The sequence below is a fragment of the Orbicella franksi genome, chromosome 5 (genome assembly GCF_964199315.1).
Source record: "Orbicella franksi chromosome 5, jaOrbFran1.1, whole genome shotgun sequence".
Classification (NCBI taxonomy): domain Eukaryota; kingdom Metazoa; phylum Cnidaria; class Anthozoa; order Scleractinia; family Merulinidae; genus Orbicella; species Orbicella franksi.
This window is the reverse complement of record NC_138149.1, coordinates 25,590,127-25,611,079: the sequence shown is the minus strand read 5'-3', so window position 1 is coordinate 25,611,079 and position 20,953 is coordinate 25,590,127. Positions and strand designations below refer to the sequence as shown.

General features: G+C 40.4%; 1 pseudogene across 1 annotated transcript; it reads right to left on the bottom strand.

Moving 5' to 3' along the window:
- Positions 1-9,519: 9,519 nt before the first annotated feature.
- LOC145487304 (uncharacterized) lies at positions 9,520-19,852 on the bottom strand (annotated as a pseudogene). Its single transcript, XR_014049391.1, has 4 exons — positions 19,654-19,852; positions 18,373-19,022; positions 13,681-14,235; positions 9,520-10,191 (listed from the first exon to the last, which is right to left on the bottom strand). The product of XR_014049391.1 is annotated as an uncharacterized LOC145487304 (transcript).
- Between the last annotated feature and the right edge of the window lie 1,101 nt (positions 19,853-20,953).

The following is a 20,953-nucleotide window of genomic DNA, read 5'->3' as shown; positions in this document are numbered from 1 at the left end:
GTTCTGTGGGTTTCCACTACTCACAGAACGATAATTCGCGGAAAAATAAGTAGACTTTATTCACAAAATATAAGAATAATTGACTTTTCCAGCAAAGCCGTTGCGTTCCCATACAAACCTTTATAAATTCAAAGCGTTGTAACACAACACCTCCATATGCTGCAAGGTGAGAGTCACGTTTCGCGTAGTCAAATTCTGTCGTTATGTAATAGTATACGCCACATGCCACGTTTCGCTGAAGGTTCGCATAAAAGTAAGAAAAAAAAAAAACATGTAACTCCTCGCATTTTGAGCTTGGGCCGCCTACAATTTGACGCTTATAATTTGACATTTCGAGAAAATATATATTCTCTCATTAGCTGAACATAGCGATGAGCACATGAAGCACTTGTACTTAGGGCTTTCATTTACATTTTCTTCGTCCTGTAGCCTGCGAACACTGCCTATTTTTGGCGACCTGCGGCGTGAAACAAAAGCCAGAAATCTCTCCCGTGTTCGCACCGCAGACCTTTTCGCGCGAAAGTCTACGTCATTCACACTTTGCTATTATGTGATTGGTCTGTTCAACAGAGCGCAAACAAACCACAAACACAAAGGAAAAGAATGTGGTTCGGATGTGAGCAGCCGTTTCTTTGGGGGGAGCGTTGCGTGACATTCCCATAAAAGGCTGCGAAGGAGACTATTGTTCCAGCTGCGCGCCATATTTTCGCGCCCCGCCCCAACAGGGCTGAATAACGTCTGCGCATGTGCGAGAGGTCAGCACAACAAAATCAAATTTCGGCGCGAACGTGATGTGTGGTTCTTTCGTGTTCAGTTGAATGACGACAAGAAAGGAGCAGAAATTTTACCATTATTTTGGCACCTAAACGCAAATATCTCCTTTTTATGCTTTGGAAAATGACAATTTGAACAATTCGAAGTTTTTGTTCCCAAAGAAATGCCTAGAAATACAAGAAAACTTGTAGTTAACGCGGTAAATATTTAGAGCTTTGGATTCAACCGCCACGATTCCGGCAGGTTTCTTTCACAGGTCACAGGTCACAGGTTAAAGTTCATAGGTCACAGGTCACCAAAAAATATGCCAAAACGTCATAAAACAGATGCATACAAGTGCGTCCAAAGTGCAACTATAAGAGCTCTTGTTTAAAAAAAAAAAAAACCGCGTAGGGGAAATCAGTTGTAGCACTCAGTGAAATAAAAAAAAAATTGATCCAAAGAAAGCCAAGACTTATTTCTGTTGAAAATATAAATTGTTTGTAGCCTTTCAATATAATATGAAAACGAACGACGATTACACTGATCCGTGAATTATGCATTTACTTACGCGTGATTTGTGAACCAACGACTTTTGCGGGAATAAATCACTTTTTTTGGAGATTTTATCGTCATTAAAGCTCGTAAACTACACCAAACTAAATGTAAAACCTGCCCATTCCATGCGACTGAGAACTAACCACAGCGACAGTGAACCAGGAGGACCTAGAATCTAGTCTGTCACGATGTGTAACCCATGCACACGGCATTTCGATGCATCAAAATGGAGGGTTCTGTATGTTTTGCCAAACGTGGATAGAATTTGTATTTTTATGTAACACATGATTTAGCCTTTGCATTTTTACGTGAAAAGTGATTTTTTTCTGTTAACGTGAAGCTGTTTTCGAATTTTTTGTGATGCGTGAAAAGGCCGATTACAATGCGTGAAATTGTTTTCAGAGTAGTTATAGGGGACCCTCTTGTTTCTGTTTAGTACATACTCGTTGTCAAGATTTCAAAAAAAAATAAAAATGTAGAAATAAAACAGTTCAATTTGCTATCACAATGAATTATCTTATTACGGTAAAATATATTAACACTACATGTCTGAAAGCTACATTTCAACCCATTTCGTACATATACCACCCCTAGAATTTTTTTCATTAAAATTATAGAATAAAACATTTTTAGGTAGGGTTTGTTGCATGGAAACATCAATAAACCTCTCGTGAATCTCAGTAATTGTTACATCGCGAAATTTACTGAGTGTTTTGATTGTGACCTGTGACCTGTGACCTGTGACCTGTGACCTGTGACCTGTGAAAGAAACCTGCCGCCACGATTCAGCGTCGTTTCGATTGACAGTCGTTTGCTTCGTTTGAGAGAAAAATGATGTTTGGGGGACATTGACGGCAACACGAGAGTTTGGAAAAGTGTCGCCAGACGTGAGTATTACGATCTTAGTTTGTTTTGTAATCAAAATGGCACCTTTCTTTAGCGAGTCGTAAAATTTATTTTAACACAAACGCTGTGGTATGGAATTGCTGTCGTAAAACTTGTATGGTCAGCACCTGCACGCAAGACTTAAAGCTCAAAAAATGCTTTCTCCAGGAACGTATATTGTTGGCTACATGTACCTATACAACTGTAGAGTACTTTTATGTACAGAGTTTGCTTATCTTAATCGATCGATATACTTCATTATCTAAATGAAGCACATGTTACTGTTCCTAAATTATGTGGGATGCTGTTAATCGTTTTAAACCATGAAAGCAGTTCAAACGCTGCATCGTTTGGGGCCATTGCCAAAAATGCTCCACTTGTCCCATGGTAATGACTGCCAAACACAGTTATTCCATTCTGTGTAGGGATGAATGCCACCGTTTTGTCATTTATAATGAAGATACATGCTGTCTTGGTATTGTTCAGCTGGGCTTGGTTTAAGTGGTACGGCAGGCTTGCTGCTGGAGTCTGCTCTCTGATGATACTGACTGGCAACTCTGCAGAGACATCAAGGCTATCAAGGGCTTTTGTCTGCTCCATTTTAGTTGCTGCTTCCTGCACACCATACAGCTGCCCACCACTAAATTAAAAATAAATTAAAGTAAATTTGTTGAAACTTCTACATGTATACCTGAAGATGTTATTTCCTTATTTTCCAGTGTTTTCCCAAGTTGACTGACCATGCTTTGTGAAGCATTCTCCTGAGAAGATTCATACCATAACATTGTCTCCATGTTGTTATTACTGACAATTTTTATAATTAGAAATTGATTATTATCACATTTAATTATTATATGTGCATGTACCTGTCTGCCATCAGGCGACTGAACACTGGTTGGAGAGGAGGTTGACAGTTTACTGTTTCTCTGTAAGGAGCAGATACATGATAAAATATTTTGGTATAGTTCTGGAACGATTTTTTGTGATAAGAAAGTAGAAATATGCAGTATTGTTTTGGTGGGCAGAATTGGCAAATAAACAAATGAACAAAATATGGCTCCAGCCTATTTTGTGTGTGTGTGTGTGTGTGGACTTTGTGGGACTGGTATTTCAGTTTCAGGGGCATCAAATATTAGTTACATGTTGTATAATTATCTCAATGTTGCATTAGACGAAAACAAGCACTTCACTTACTTGTACTGGTGGGACATAGTCTGGATAACTGGAGAAAACACTATCAGCAATCATGAACACTTATTACACCATCGGGTGGGTAACCCAAAAACACTGACCCTCTGGTCCGCGGACCCCCACTACGGACCGGGTCTGCGGACTACCTATGGACCGGTCCACGGACTCCCCCAACGGACCCCCTCTACGGACCACCCCCCAGAATATAATAAAATTAATAAATAAAATATTTCATTTACGGATTGTCTAATAGATTACTCGTGGCAGCGAAATTCCTAATGTTACATTGAACAAATGTAACAGACCTGGATTCAGGCTCGGGTGCAATTCAAATCATTACACATTGCTATTTCCTTTGCTGTGGCCATAAAATATACAAAAGACACGTACGGGGAAGCCTTCGGAAGCCTCGAAATTTGTGCTCTTTTCCCTCTGCCATTTTGTTCAGCCCATTTTCCTGTGGGTTCGTGGACTCATTCCAAGCTTCACAATTTGCTCAGCAGAATAACAGATACAAACAACAATTAACGGCCTAAAAATATATCTTCCATAGCCTGATTGAGCCACGAATGGAAGGTAAGAACTTTCCTTCTTACCATCGGCATTTCCTTACGCTGAAAAAAGCTTTTAGGCACTTTTTTGGGGGGAGGGGTGGGGGGGTTGGGGTGTTAAAACCCGAGTCTGTTACATTTGCACAGTGTAACACTCAAAAAATCACCGACACAAGTCTGAATCTATTTGGCAACCCATAAGTGAAATCTTTATTTATTATTTTTACACTATTTTAGGGTGGTCCGTAGGGCTAGTCCATGGACCGGTCCGTAGGGTAGTCCGCGGACCCGGTCCGTTGTGGGAGTCCGCGGACCGGGTGTCAGTGTTTTCGGGTTACACCCATCGGGTTCCGGGCCGGTAAGTAGGGACATTAGCTCCTACCCGATCAAAGAGACGGTAAAACCTCCTGGGGACTTTTCTTTTCGACAGCTCAGTGGAGTGCTCCAAGAGTGGAGACGAGCAATATTCATTCGCTTCCCGAGTGGCTCTCATCCAATGCCGAGTACAGGCCCAGCAATTTAAATCCCCGTCCACGAACCGAGCGATGGCCACGTCAAACCGCCTCAATCGACCTTGGCATGTTTCTCCAGCTCGTGTTCGCTTAACAAACCAGAAAGTCCGCTCATTTGGTTTTGCATTTGCCCCGAAGAACAATAGAATGGACGTAAATAAAGTCCAAAACACGGCGAAAGATGTCATCTCCGAAGTCCTCGATAAATTTATCGTGTTCACGCGCTGTTTTCACCAATTGTACAAACTTTAAACCCCTGTGTACAAAAAGGTATATGCCGGCCAATGGTCGAGGGAACTAGTGTAAAGATTTCTTTCTACCGTTTTTAGTTTGGCTCTACTTTTTCCCCATAAACCGGGCGCTATACGAAACTTTTTGAAAACGCCGCCATTTTTTCGAGGTTTGTTATGGTGCCCAGGCCGTTCGCTGCAGCACGAGCCATGAGATCTCGAACATGCGCAGACGTTATTCAGCCCTGTTCCCCGCCCCTAGGCCAGGCTGGTTATATTATTGATCTAAATATATTAAACTTAACTGAAAATAACTCCCTGTCATTTATTTCTCAAGTTCGGTTAACTCTCAACAAAGAAATGACTCGGCATCAATTAAACTTGATAAAACATAACAAAAAGTTGACTTTTTACTCCATGTTCAAAACTTATTGTCATATAAAGCTGAGCTGAATTTTTGAATACAGTAAAGAATCCCTCACATAAAAAAGCGGTAAATAATTTTCGCCTCGGAAACCATCGATTACGGATTGAAACTGGCAGACAAACAATTCCCAAAAACCAAAAATCTTGAATTTGGCATACTTTCCTGTCACCTTTACGATAATTAACGCTTAAAATTTTTTTAAGAAATAAATAGAAAATACAATCATTTTGATGTTTTAGATGATGGATCAAAAATCCTTTTTATTTTGAATAATGTTGACGCCTATATCTGTAGACTTACAGCTTCCTTTATCCATTCATACATGGATTACAGGCAGAATACCATTACGTAATCAATTAAATTATTGTAATTAATTTAGTTACATTATTTTAGCCGTATCATGTTTCGGGTAATACCATGTACTAATATGAGAATACTGAAATAAATTGTTGTTGGTGGTGGTGGTCAGGGTTGTTTGTCATTAGTCTGTGTGACATGAGACAAACCCAAGTCCATAGTTTTCCTGGCATCACTTCTTGTTTATCAAAATAATTTTCAAGACTTATTTGAGATTTCTTGAACACTGGTCCGAAACAGGAATAGTTAAACTGCCTAACCTCCAGACCCAGCTGATCGTTCTCATGCTTTATAGAATTAGTGCCTGTTTACAAGGAGAGAGGGTTACCTTAGCAAGCGGGTTGCCCTAGCACTCACACATTTCCTGTTTTTTTTTTCCTTCGTCGTGTTTACAACACAGCCAGGGTTACCCGGGTAGGCGGGTTACCCTATCTGCTTGCTAGGGTTACCCTGGCAGGCAGGTTAAGGCGGGGGTTAACATGAAGTCCATATTTTTGCTGGGTATTATGGTTTGAATGCAAATATCTCGTTCACGTTTACGTTGCAAGCAGTGAAAGATCTCTCTGCTCATTTCACGTAGCTACGTTTTGGGCTGTTTTGTAAGTTTTTTGGTGATTTTTGGCTATATTTGGGGGTAAATAGTTTTTCTTAAAGGATTAGTAAAATTTATGGAAATAGGAAATTTTGAAGATTTGATGCTGTTTTTAAATTAGAATTTGAAGTTAGAAATTGGTAGACGTACACCAAACAGTTGCCCACCAACCCGGGGTGCCCTTTTGGGGGCAATCAACTGTCTGGTGGTGTTCCAAACCCCTTTTTATCCTTTTAATCGCTCTTTAGACTTCCTAACATTTCACTTAAATTCATGTGTACCCCCGCCTTAACTTTCTCCCATGTAAACACTCCAGGTAGGGTTAACCCGCCTACCCGGGTTAACTTTCTAATTGTTTCCAGACTCTTTGAGCGTAACCACGGTTTAAGTTGTCCCGGGATGTAGGGTTACCCTAGCTGTGAAATTTTGCTTGGCTTTTTGCCCTCAAGCTAGAATTAACCCGCTTGGTAGGGTAACCCTCCCTCCTTGTAAACAGGTTCCTAGAAGCTAGCTGCTAGTGTCTTTATATCGGTGCGAATCGCTTGTGTCATAATACCCTCCTCTGGAAAGGCTTTAGTACTTGTAAGAAAACAGCAAGAGGTAAAAATATCCCTCCTTGACACCTTGCATTACACTTAAGAACGCACTGAAAGGGATAAACGAGGAAAGATGGAAAAATTGTAACTGCTAAATGATTATGGCTAAATAGGGTTTTGTATACAACGTTAGTCTGTCTACAGACCATCTGTTCTTGATGGGTTCGTCGAGAGCGCAAGCTAAACACTACGAGTACTCCATCTTTCGCTTTGTCCGTCGTGCGTCACGCGAACGAAAAGCGCGGGATAAAACATTCCGTGCGAGCTCGCTAGACGGACTAAGCGAAAGAAGGACTATAGCGTTTCCGTGGGGTTTGGGGGCAAAGAAAGACCGAGGAACGGCATTTTCGGTGTTTTGCCTGAGCAGAAAATGGGGCTAGAGAGCCCCCTCCCCCCTCTTTTACTCGCTCCATTTTTCGCGCTGTAATTCTCTGCTCCCGAACCCCACAGAAACGCCTGCAACGCAGGGTAGAGGGACCAGAAAAAGTGTTATCCGCATAAGTTTTAAAATAACCTCCAACGCGACCGCGTCAGTTCCCGTAGACTCACAAAAATATTTACATTCTTTCGTACTAAATATTTTCACATTTACTGGTAATGTTTAAGCGTAAAAGGTAATTTGTAAAAGTTTATATTTTTTACATACATTATTCTAACCTGGAAGCACAGATATAAGGAAACATTTGCAATCCCGAGCATGTTTACTGATCGCAAACAAACTCCGTGCGACTGATTCGAATATTTCCTCTGATGAATAGAAGTAGACAGTTTTTTTACATTACCGTTCCTTGGTTCAGGCTTACTGTTATGGATCTTGCCTTTAGAGTACTTTTTCACCGATTCCAAACAATATTCGAGCGAACAATATACGACCGGATAAAAACTGAGCTATCCGTCGCGACTGGAACTAAACATATGCAATCAAACTACACCCAGTGAAATATAGCTGTTCCCATGGTTAACATCCCAAAGCCAAGGTGATTCAAAGTCGTGTTCGTGAACATATAAAGTAAACTATAAATCACGAGGTAGTCTCTAGAAATCCGCCTTACAATTGCTCACTTACTCAGACTACTACCAATCTCGTTCCCAGAGTCTTCGTTCCTCTTGACCAGCGGTCGAAAAACGAGAGCTGTGGGAGCAACCATTTTAGGCATGCGCCATAGATGCAGACTGCACAGTGAAACCGGATGGGCAGAATTCGGTTATTTCAAAATGGTTGCTCCCAGAGCTCTCGTTTTCCGACCGCTGGTCAAGGGGAACGAAGACTCTGGGAACGAGATTGGACTACTACCGAAACCACGAGGTGCGCGATAGCCTTTGCGCATATGACGTATGACATATGACGTCATTCAAAATAGCGCAGAAAATGCAGACATTCGACGAAATAGTCTCCCTTGAAACCACAGGACGCCCAAGATTATGAACTGCGGTCAGTGATAGCAATAATCGCTTAGATAGATTTTCTCAAGATTAGGTACAAAATTGTAGAATATTTCTCTTTGGTGCATGCGCATAAGCCAAAATGTGGACTTCAGGCTGTTGTCGTTTTTTTTCCGATTGCCGGTTCCCAATTTCTTTAGTGCCAGTTTCCTTTCCTTTTTCTCGGCGCTTTTACTCTCGGTACCTTTTGCGTTCCATATTCTTTCTGGCTGCCCTAAAAAGTTGGGTGTTAATTATGGGAAAAGCCTGGAAATGGGACCCTGATCAATTATAGGCCATTTTACCACCATTTTTGCACTAAAACTGGAAACGTTGTTTTTCAATTTGCTACGTCAGAATGCCGTCGATATCCAAAAGCGACTGTTGCGCGGATAGATCTGTCCTAGCTCTACCACCTGCTTATCAAGAACATCTGGTGAGATTTGAATTGATGACGTCCAAAGTGATATAAAGAGCACGACCATTAAGTAGCCAGATATGGATCCTAGTTGGCTTCATAGTTTAGTTGCAAGAGAACTGCACCGGTATCGCAGAGGTCGTGGGTTTGAATCCCGTTCAAGCCTGATTTAATTTTCAGGCTTTAATTTCGCAGCTGCTCAAGTTGTGCACATAGCTGTAACGATCATTCATGTCTTTTCACCTTTCTACCCAGTTAAAATGTATGATCTATCATACATTCATATGTATCATATTTTTCCTTCTTTTGATCTTCATTTTCCTTTTAGGTCACAATTCTAGGCTAGAATAACTTTTTTTAGGAGGCTTGCATATTTATTTTGATAACAAGAAACTACAGTTCGTCTGCTAAATTTTGTTCCCGTTCTTTTGTTCCTGCTCTACGCTGGCCACCAGATAACCTGGGATGAAGCCGTCTTGCTTCCTCCCAATGTCCTCCTACCCCGCCTTCCCCCTCTCCCCGCACCGTCGAGAAAGGTAAAGGAACGCCTGATTGCAGACCAGCTATCAGCTCAGTAAAGTAATTAACAACGGGTTATATATACCAGAAAATCATCTCCTTTTAAAAGAAATGATCGCAACTTCTCGGCAATCTCGCAAACTCGTGGTTACTGGCTTATCACATTAGTAATTGTAAAGGAAACCTCTCTCTTTAAATGTAAAATAGCAAGCATTCCATAGATTTCTCTAGGAGCCATAATCGATTATGGCTCCTGATTTCACTAATTAAATCGACTAATTATTGAAACTGTGACAAGCTATCATGGCTATTACTAGAAAATCATTTGCTATGACAACTGCTGGGAAAATTATAGTTTCTGGTTTAAATCAGTGATTGTAAAGGAAAATATTTTAATCGTTATAAGAATTCCTAATGAACGTCACTTAAGTTAATGCAACAACTACTAATCATTGCTTGTGGTCGATCAATTATTGTAAACTGTGATGAGCAAAGATCAGTTGTTGGCATTTACGTCTCCAACATGATTAAACCTGTTACTGGTATTCTTTCTACGATGACGGCCTCAGTTTCATTTCAGTGAATTTGAGTGAAAGAGTACCTCTGAAGTGGTGCCACCTGGCTCCTCGGTAATCACGTTTATCTCCCAGGTATTGTCCGTTTAGATTGGAGTTGTGGCAATTGCTGTGCCACCAGGCGCCTGTATAGCGTACAGCACAGTTAATGTTGTTACCAGCTCTGTCATAATCTCTGTCTTTTGTGGTAAACGCCATGATATTATGCCTTGCTAACGAATCTCCCGCTGTACCTGAATATGAACCCACTTCAAGTCGATACTGCGCCTGCTCATCACTAATGTTGAACTTGCCATATTTAGCGTACACTTTAACTCCGTTCCAGTCCTCCAGCTCCAATCGTAGAGAGCTCGGTCTAGAGGCCGTCAGTCGGTGGATCTTGTCGTTTTCTAACCAGAACTCAGCAGTCAGCTGACCAAAGCCTGCTTTGTAGTCGTTCCATCCCCGATAGAAGTCTACCGAGCCATCTTGTCTTCTCTGAAAGACGGTCCAGCCTCCACCGTCATTGCCCATGTCACAGTAGACAGTAAATTGTCCTCTACCGTCTGGGTTGACGGAGTACAATCCACTTTGAGTATGGCCTGATTTTAGCAGATCAAAGCAATCTGATAAAAAAGGAGAACGTTATGCGTTAATTTAAATTATAACATAGCGCGCGCGCTGGTCATACCTTATTCCTATTTAGACATCCTGGTAAAAATTTGTGTAAATAACAAGACTTGAGCAGTTTTATTTTAAATGAAAAATTTCCGTCGAGTTTTGCTGCGAGCTGTATCTTTTTGTTAAAGTTTTGGCAATGCAAACATAATTTTGAACAAACCAAACCCTACTTCGAGTCTTTGAGCATTTTGATCCCTTTTGGCCACATTTTCATTGAGTATTTGTAACTTTGTTTGCCTACATTTTCATTAATTCGAATAAAAGAATTTTCCTTGACAATTTTAGAAACCAATATAATGGGATCTTTTTTTTCTTCACCGTGCTTTGTGAGAACTTTGTAGTGAATCACAAATAAAACATGCACTTGGGATGAGTTGCTCTCGGCCGTGCCTCGAGCAGTGCTCACGCTTTTTGAGTGCTCTCCGAACTTTCCGCGTGTTTTCCGGTAAGTCGATATACGCACGATAAGTATGGGCCAATTATTTTTTTTAGTGTAACCTAACTCTATAGAGAATTTCTAGTCAGTTATCTTGGCAGATAGTCATAGGAAGGAATCAGTTTTAGTCGAAGTTTCATAAGTTATAATTTTTCATAAGTTATTGTTTCATAGGTTATCGAATCATTCTTTTGGTAAAAAAACACTGATGTTTTAAAACAGCATAAATATAAAATAAGGAATAACCAAAGCTTATTTAACTGCAAATTATGATTCTGACAGTAATTTTTTTACAAAGATCTTTTCTCCGGACTGCATGCCAGACACGCTGTCCGAAACATGTCAAACGATGTATGCACTTAACCCTCGGACGTAGAAGCTAACTCATATACCCTACCTGACATTTTGGGACGTTTTAATAAAACAATCATAGGATCAACACTATCGAAGTCATCGTGAGTAGTGATAAGTTAATAAAGATGGTGAATTTTAAGCTCGGCAATGAAATGTTAACTTATCACTACTCACGATGACTTCGATAGGACACCTGTCATATATGAACTCAGTTAAATGACCTTGCTCTCCATGAGTTCTCGTAGCTAAGTGGATAGAGCACCCGGCCGCTGTTCGGGAGGTCATGGGTTCGATTCCTGTCGGGGATTCAGAATTTTTATTTGTCCTACGCTCGTGTCATGTTGATTAATTAACCTTAACATTACAAGTAGACAACTGTATTAACTTGACGTTTCGTATGTTACAACATACGTCTTCCGAAGTGACGGTGATAAATTTTACAAAAAATTATAAATTTAAAAATAAACCGAGGCACTGGTGACAATCTAAGAAAAATAATAACAAAATTGATACTTATAAAAAAAAAACAACTTCTCACTGCTAAGATTTTCATTAAGGTGGCCGAACACAGTTTTCAAGAGCCTATGCCTAATTCACCATTACTTTTAAGCTATTTATGCTTTGGCGCCCGTTTTTTGCAAGCGTCAAGGTTAACCACAGAAGGGTTTATTATCGCATTTTTGCTAAGGTGTGTGCTGTTGCCATGGCAACGGGGCTAGTTAAAACAAGGCTTAAAAAATGGTTTTTGTTTATTTAAAAAAATTCAGTCGTTAGATTTTTTTCATCATTTACCCACTACGAACTGACATCAAATCCATTCTGTCAACACTGTTCTAATAAAATTTTGACATAGGCGATTTTCGTAATTCGCCGTTAACCGTTTTCACTGCATGTTCTGTATTATTAAAAATTCCCTATGTCAAAATTCAAATTTTTTGCGATAAATCATTCACGTGGTTTCTGAACTATTGTTTTGCCAAATTTCTTGAAATTCTAACGACTGGATCGTTAGAAATCGGCATGTTTCTGCAAAAGCAATCGGTCTCAATTTTTCGAGCAACTGCGCATGCGCTTCATTTAACTGGGTTCTTTCGGTAACAAAGAAAAAGCTGAGAATTGCTGGGTTTTTTTGCGTCGTTACCTTTTCTAACATATCTTTGTAATAAAAGACTAAAGCCATCAATATACTGCGTTCAATAATAGAGAAAAATAGCGCAGATAGTGCGGGTGTTGAGTAAATAAAATGATCGCTCTGTTGACGGCATGTTTGTTTTTGCAATCCTTGTGCTCGCGCTGAATTGCATCAGCAAAAGCGCGCGCGAAAACTGTGTTCGGCCACCTTAAGTGAGGGTTTTAAGTCACTGATTAATAGCGTTTCTTTAATTTTACACGCATGTCAAACTTTCCAGTAGTAGCGAGGATTAAAAACAGTTGCAGTCAGGTTTTCTTTGCAGGAATCAATTGGAGCAAAGTATAGAATACTACTAGTACAGGAAAAAAATCCTTTCCTAACTATAAAACTAAGACACTTATACACATGATAAGAGTATGAGACCTTATTAAAAGAGAAGACGCACTTTAAAAGGGATAGCTTCTCTCTCGCGGTTCTCCTAATCGCCAGATGCTGTAGAATGGCGCACAACCTCATTTTCAGGGCTTTCCCCTCAGGAAAAAGTCCGGGAAACAAGGTTGATTGGCACACAGACCATTGTTGCTGAAATGCGTCTTCTTGAGCCTTCAACATGAATGGTTTGCGGTCTTTCGTATCATATTATGCTCAATTCGTGGTTTAATGTTTAACATAGTACTGAATAAAGCGACTGTTTGCTTCGTGGCGGACAATGCGCCATATTAGAAAGTCAACTCGGATCGAACCGCTTTGCTTTAATCACTAGCGCTAACACTTAAGTTTTAGTTTCTAAGTTTTTGTCAATTCGGCTTTACTTATTGATTTGTTTTTTCTTTTAGCCGATTCTTCAAAGAAAATCTCGAAAGATGCCGGCTTCTTGTGCACTATGCATACGGATCAATACGCTCCTGCGATAGACATCATTTGACTTGTGGACGGATTAGAGAGAAACTAACGGGAATATTGGACTAACCCAAAGAAAACCTTTCGTACAGTATTAATTGTGCACGCAACACCGTACAGCATCTAATAAACGTAATGATGCATGATAATGGAGTGTTGATGTGGTGAGTGTGCGCTTGCGACTAGCCTGACGTTGGCAGTTTTATGGACAAGCTTTTAAGCCTTTTAAAGCCTTCCAAATATAGCTAAATGTTTACCTCCGGTTTACTTGAAACGAAAGCGTTGCCACGAGTTTTCGTCGACGAGAGATTCAGTCGTGAGAACTTATGACTGTAAAGTAAATAAATTGCAAACTTCATTTCTAAATATTTCTTTGTCACAGGGTAAAAAGGTTATTTGTTTGTCAGCGTTTTTGAGCACTGCGTTTCTTATTAGTCATAGAGTTACCTCAGACTGTCAGTTCCTTATTCTCTTTCATGACGTGACACATATTGCCATCCAAAACAGGCCGTCTTTTCGTTTCCCAGTTCTAGATGCTTCTCTTTTCTTTCTTTTAGCGCAAGCTAACTCTCTTTCTGCGACAAATATACAGTTTTGCCATTCATAACTTACCGGTACCACTTGCTATAGGTCCCACTCGAACATCACTTATTGCCTCGACAGCAAACACTCCTGCACTTGTTGCCACACAAATATAGATCCCAGCATCCTCTCTTCTCAAATCTCTTAAGATAAGTGCCTCCCCTTTTCCCTGACTCCTATTCACGAGCAGTGCTGTTTCTGGTCTTTTCCAACTGATGACTGGTCGTGGATCGCCAGTAGCATTGCAGTTTAACGTCCAAGTTTCGCCAGTAGCAGCAAACACCTTTACAGGTGGCTTAACGGTAAACACAGGAAGGGAAACCACAACTAGTTGAGTTTTCCTTTCAGCATTTCCTAAAAGGTTGACCGCTGAACAGAAGTATGCGTCAGAGTCACTTTGACGGACATCGGAAATTTTTAAGACACTACTGGTATAGTGCGTCCTCCCCTGGGGTAACTGACCAGACGACTTCCTCCAGGTCACCACTGGTGCAGGGTATCCGGTAACGTGACAGGTTGGTAGAGTGACGTCACTTCTTACCGTGACGAAATTAGGTCCCGGTTGAAGAGAAACTTGAGGATAAACTGCAACCAAGTAAATATCATTAGGCCTGGTCTGATTTAGAATTTTTGATTTCATTTTTTTTTCCTTTTCAGGGGTAACAGCTGAAATGATAGCCTTCTACGCAGGCATCCTTATGGCTCGTCACGCAAGATTGAAAGATTGCGTGACGAGCCATATGGACTTCCGTGTAGGAGGCTGAGAATTGGCAACTTTTACTTGATAGTTGAGAAACGTTAAGATAATTGTCAGCTGAGTAGATTGAGCTTTTCCACCTCGATAGAGTGGGGTATAGCAAAGCATTATACTCGTAACTAATTAAAGTTAGCCACTTTCACGTATGTCTGGACGTATGGGATATATAGAAAGTGTTGTTGGATGCTTACGCCGAAATAAAACGGCGCGAAATGGCACGCTATATGACGAGTCATGGTTCTAAACCCCTTCTTACAATATGGCTGCTTAGTGTGGTGTAGTGAAAGCTGTTTTAAGTTTCTTTTGCCATGGAGAACAGAGGATTGTGGAAGACAATAAGCCATCTGACAATAAATCTCAAAGAACACAATTATTTTATTGTAGTAAAAATACGTCTGTGTAACTTTCTTGGCATAAAGGAAAAGCAATCAAGTATACCTTTAGATCCTATGAGCTTTATAAACTCTACTGCTTGTCTAAGAGCAGCGGGAAGTACGAAAAATTATGTGATCATCAGACCACTAAAAAGTCAATGTTGGAAAGAAGATGACTTGGAGCTTCTTAGAAGTTCTTTGTACCAGTCTTAAACTCCCTATTTACATCAAACCTTGGGGTAAGAGGGGAGGGGGCGGTGGGGGGACTATATACCGCCCTCGCTGATCTGGAACTTTGTGGATGTTCTTAAAATTTGTCAGGGTAAATTTGAATGTGTCACCAATCACTGTGCTCGGGCTACATATCTTGACACTTCAATAGAAGTTCTTATCGTATCTTGTGAACCAACTTGACGTTTACATGGAAATGCAACCAAGTTTTTTTTTCACTGAGATTTAATTTTTTTTTTTAAGGTTTGACTTTCTGTTTCAGCGAGATTTTGGATTGTAAAGATTTTATTCTATTATCTTTACTCTTCTTGTATTTTCATAATCAATTTCTTGTGTTCAGATAATTTAATTTTGGAGTTATACAAAACAAACTGCTCTAACAAACATTACACATGTACTACGTATTTTCATGTTTATTTTGTTATCGCAGCTTGTTTTATATCCCTTCTCAAATTGAAAGGGCCGAAGACCAAGAATTTTCGATTTTTTCCGGCATTTGTGAGAAATTTTGGAAGTTAAGATAGCGTATTCAAAATGGTGGACATTTTCAAATATGACGTCGCCAGTTTAGGCGTGATATGACGTCATGTTTGACACGTGATTATCAGTAACTTAAACAAAGTTTTGAACACTTAGCATGCCATAAAAAAATTGACTATTAATTTTTTCAAGAGGTTTTTGGATATACAAAATATCATACAAAATAGGTTAAGGTCTTCGGAAAGTGATAATAGGCATAGTCGATTCTGTACATAACGGCCACCCTCAGGAAATCAGTTTTTTGGCTGCCCTGACGCTAAATGGGACTTAGTTTTGCTGAAAAAGCATTTTTTTTTTTTTTTTTTTTTTACCAAACAGATACATTTCCCCAAGATAAGGTACAAAATTGTAGAATATTTTAATTTGGTGCATGCGCATAAGCATGTACCAAATTAAAATATTGTTGTTGTTGTTGTTGTTGTTGTTGTTGTTTTTTTGATTGCCTGTTCCGAATTTTTTATTGCCCTTTTCCTTTCCTTTTTCTCGGCCCTTTTACTCTCGCTACCTTTTGCGTTCCATATTCTTTTTGGCTGCCCTAAAAAGTTGAGTGTTAATTATGGGCAATGCCTGAAAATTGGACCTTGATCAATTTGTATAGGTAATCATACGGTTTTTCTCGTTCAATTTGGAATTAACTTGCACGAGTGAACTTTTCAAAAAGCTGAGATTGCACGAGCCACTTCGGCGAGTGCAATTTCAGCTTTTAGAAAGACTCACATGAAAAAATTTGCGTAGAGGAAGTGCCGGAAGACCTTTCTTGAAGCCATGGTTTCTCATTCGAGAAAACTTTTTTCAAAGTTTCCGCACAAAATTTTGGTCCTCAGTTTACGTAATATCATTGTCTTCGAAAATTTTCTATTGTCTTTTAGCTAATCATAATTCAGAGTTACGATGTGTAATTTGCACTGGTGTTACACTTTTTGCACCGGTGTTACACTTTTTGCACTGGTGTTACACTTGAACTTCACTGCTCTCAGCCAATCAGAATCGAGTAATTTTTTCATGTATATTATTATAGGTATAATGGACCATTTTACGACCATTTTTGCACCAAAGCTGATAACGTTGTTTTTCAATTTGCTACGTCAAAATGCCGTCGATATCCAAAAACGACTGTCGTGCAGATAGATCTGTCCTAGCTATACCATCTGCTTATCAGGAATATCTTATGACATTTAAATTGATGACGTCACAAGTGGTACAAAGAGGACGACCATTGAGTAGCCGTATATGGCTCCTTGGGCGTCAAAGGGTTGTTTAAGGGCGTTATATACAGGTTCAACTGCATTCGTCTGCAAACAGCTAGTTAGCAGTCACTCGAAAGTTCTGAGAAATAATCGAATGCTGCTTGACCCTGTTCGGCTAATCTTTGCTCAGAAGCAAGTAGAAAAGGGAAAGTTCATTAGAAGCATTTAAACTGTGGTTAAGGGATCCTAGTTGGCTTGATAGTTCAGTTGCAAGAGAACTGCACCGGTGTCGTGGAGGTCGTGGGTTCGACTCCCGTTCAAGCCTGATTTAATTTTCAGGCGTTAATTTCACAGCTGCTCAAGTTGTGCACATAATCGTAGTGATTGTCCATGTCTTTCACCTTTCTCCCTAGTTAAAAAGTATGATCTATCATATATTCACTTGCAGAAAGGTCTATGGCAGCCCTTTGCGATAGCCCCAGATCTCTCCATGATGGTACCATCGTATGTTTCGAGCTATTTCACTACCAGAAGAGACCTTCTTTTCTGTCCATCCTATTTTGCATCATAACATAGGCTACCCTTGAGACGCCACTACTCTGAGGGAGAGCTCTGTTCCCTCTGCCTACTAAGTTTGGCCGTATTTCTGTTTTTTTTTTGTTTTGTTTTGTTTTGTTTGTTTGTTTTTTTTTTCTTTTGTTGTTTTTTTTTTTATCTTCAAGTTTACCCAGTGCCTGAGTCCCGGGGATGGGGCGGGGACCAGTGCTAACCCTGCCCCCCTTGTAGTCAAGTCGCTAAGTGTGTTCCAAACTTCAAATCCGTTAACAGACGGACCTTCAAAGCCGTTTTAATTCAAATTTGTCAAGATTAACTGAAAGCTGAAAAATAGCTCGAACTGTTAACCAAGAAATGGTTTAAATTAAAACTGATAACTGGGGATCCAGCATCACCAGGCAGACCCTCGAGATACAACGTTATTTCTCTGAGTGTAGTGTTTGTTGGAGTAAACTAAGATGCATTCACCTTGAAACGCTTCTTTGTTCACCTTTATCTGTTTACGATGACTTTTTCAGTTCACCGCACCATAAAATGGCTTCATCAGGTCGGAAATGTCGAAATCGACATAACTATTAGGTAAAGCCTGCATGCGAGCCAAGTGGCCCATCAGGCCGGAGCTTATCCCGGTTGCCGTAGCATGAAGCGACTAGGAGTATTTCTACTCCCCCCTGGATGGGATGTTAGTCCATCGCAGGGTTACCCCCAGCATTAAGTTCGCCGGTACCCATTTATACACCTGGGTGGAGAGAGGCACTGTGAGAGTAAAGTGTCTTGCCCAAGAACAGAACACAATGTCCCCGGCCAGGGCTCGAACCCGGACCGCTCGATCCGGAGACGAGCGCACTAACCATGAGGCCACCGCACCTCCCACTGACGTAACTATTAATCAACCTTTAAAGCAACTGAATATTGTAGCTATTTTCAAAGAAAAGTCAACGCTACATTCGTCTTATTTTAACCGTAAGGAAACACAGGGAGGTTTGGTTTCTGCTAAAAAGCGAAATTTGCGTGCCTCGAGAACGACAAACGTTATCTGCAAAACCTGCGTACTGTAGCCACTTAACCAGAAACTCACCATTTACTGTTAATCGCATCACTCCCGGCTGTGAATTCCCCAGAATGTTTGTTGCTGAACACTGATACACATGCCTGAGTCACTTCCGGTCACCTTCTTTAACTCTAGCTTTCCACGTGAAACCGCTGACTGAGTGATTGTTGACTGACTGTTCAGTTTACTCCACGTTACTGTAGGCTCAGGATTACTGCTGGCTGAACACTGAAACGAGGCTGTTCCACTTTCGTTCACTGTCAACGTCATCGGAGAAACAACAACAGCAGGAGATGATATCGATTCACCGGGTTCGCCTTTTTTTCCCGGTATGCCAGTGGGTCCTATGTCTCCTTTATCGCCTTTATTTCCAGTCTCTCCCCGTAGTCCTACAGGTCCCACAATGCCTTGCTTGCCGCTCTTTCCTGGCGATCCCATAACACCTTTATCTCCCTTGTTTCCAGTCCTTCCTCTGTGTCCTCTTGGTCCTGGAGGACCGGGAAGCCCTGGGGGACCTGGCGAGCACGTGACACCCTTTGACTGACAGAGATGCAGTCTCCACTCTAATAGAAGTTTGTTGATTTTGAGAAACGTTTCCGCTGTGCGTTGAGTTTCTGTCGAATTCTCTGTTAAGTCAACGTGACGGCTGTGTCTGCTGAGTTTAGAAGGTTGAATTTCTAGGAAGAAAAGAAAAGTGTATTTGAACGAGAAGACTTTTAACCAAGCTAGCCTTTACAGCGCTTTCAAAGCTTGGCACGTGATTATTTTCAATGCTTTAGTTTAGTTTTTAAGGCAATGAGGTTTAAAGTGTTTGTTCTGCAACCATTGTGCGAGAAACGAATAGCGTACGAGATTATCACCGCAACGGAAATGCTTGGTTTTTTCTCATTAATTAGACTAAAATAGTAACTGCAGCATCCGTGAACAACATATCCTTTGTTCATTTCCTGATGCCGAAACTATCAAAAATCGACTGTAAGCTTGCACAGCCGGAGAAAGACAAGGAACTATAGTTAATTCCTGTGTTATTCACAGTTGAAGAGTAGTATCTCTGAACATGATTTTTTTTATAAATTTGTCTGCATGGGATTAAAGACAACTTGACCTGGCAACCCTCTGTTTCCTTTGCGTGTTCACAGCACAAACGGAACAAGCAAGAACATGTTCATTCTTTATTCATTTTAACTCTTAGCTATTTCTAGTCTTTCTAACCCCGTACGGTATTTACATTGGGCAAGCCATGATTCTGATGATTGTATTCTTTGATCTTAACACTGCTTAAACTTAAGTTACATAAGACGCACTTACCAGGAGCATTTTTGATTATCTTCATGTCTACGTCGTTTAACGAAGACTTGGCCTCCGCAACGCTTTCAAGAGCGTTTATTCTTTTCTTTTGCTCGTATAGTTCCAGCTCAACTCTTAAAAAGCCGGCGCAGTAAAACACAATGGAGAGAACAGAAACAATAGAAGCAAAAGAAGGCATACTTTTCTTCTGAACAGTCATGATCTTGGTGATACTGGAGCAATGCCCAACTCTACAGCGAGTTGTAGTGGATACAGTCTGAATAGTGGGTAACGGTATAAGTACTGCTTCAGCTGGTTATGTGATACTGAAATCAAGTGTCTGAGTAGCATACCAAATTTTCACTTAATCATGTGAGGCAATTCATCTTCAGCAGTAACGGGAACTTTTTCTTAAGCGACAAATTAACAGACAGTAACAATTTTTAATAGGGATAAAAGAGCACTCTCTGACATCTATTCATAAAAAAGTTTTGAAAGCACTGCAGTTTTCAGTTAAGTAAAACAATTCCTTATAAAAGTGAATCGAGTACAATAACGTAGCAGAAATTAGACAAACTAGCTCGCTTGGTTTACCTTTTTTTAAATTAACACTCCTGGGTAGCTAGCAAGAGACGAAGTCGCCAAATTTCATTTCTAACTGCAAACTTTTGTGCTAGTTACGCAGCTTACTGATTTGGATAATACATCTGTTCTTTCTGAAGACGAAAAGATTATCAGCGAAATAGACCTGACGCCACCTCTCTTGGGCAAAGAAGGAAAAATATTACAGTAAATGGAGAAAGTCAAACTTCGATTGCTTGAGAGTGATTATGTGAATGACAACTAATTAAGGAAAGAACACCCAGGAGAAGGTTTTTGATCAAATTTGGGACAGTCATAGATTTGCTGTGAGGCGAAAATTGCATTTAATTTTTCAAACAAATGTCTGTAACTTTGCTCGTGTACTGCGACTCGCTTTTACAGACGTATGCGCTCAGAAAAATATAAACCTTAATTGTGGCTTTCCTAGCGAGGCTATTTCAATCCCTCGAATTAACTTTATCAGTGAGTTGCGAGGAGTTCGTTCGATTCGCAATTTTCCCCAAACATCTACTGATTTTTTTTGCCTTTTTGCCCCGTCCCCTCCCCCCAAAAAACAAAATGGCTGCGTCAGAAAGTGTGAAAAGATTGCTGGGTCTCAAATCATCCACAAATAGCATACGGAGTACGGACCTCTACGGAACAGTTTTGCAAAGTAACAGCATTTCAGCTGGACGGAAAATATAGGCTGGTAAAATGTATAAGCTTTTCTTTTCTGTCG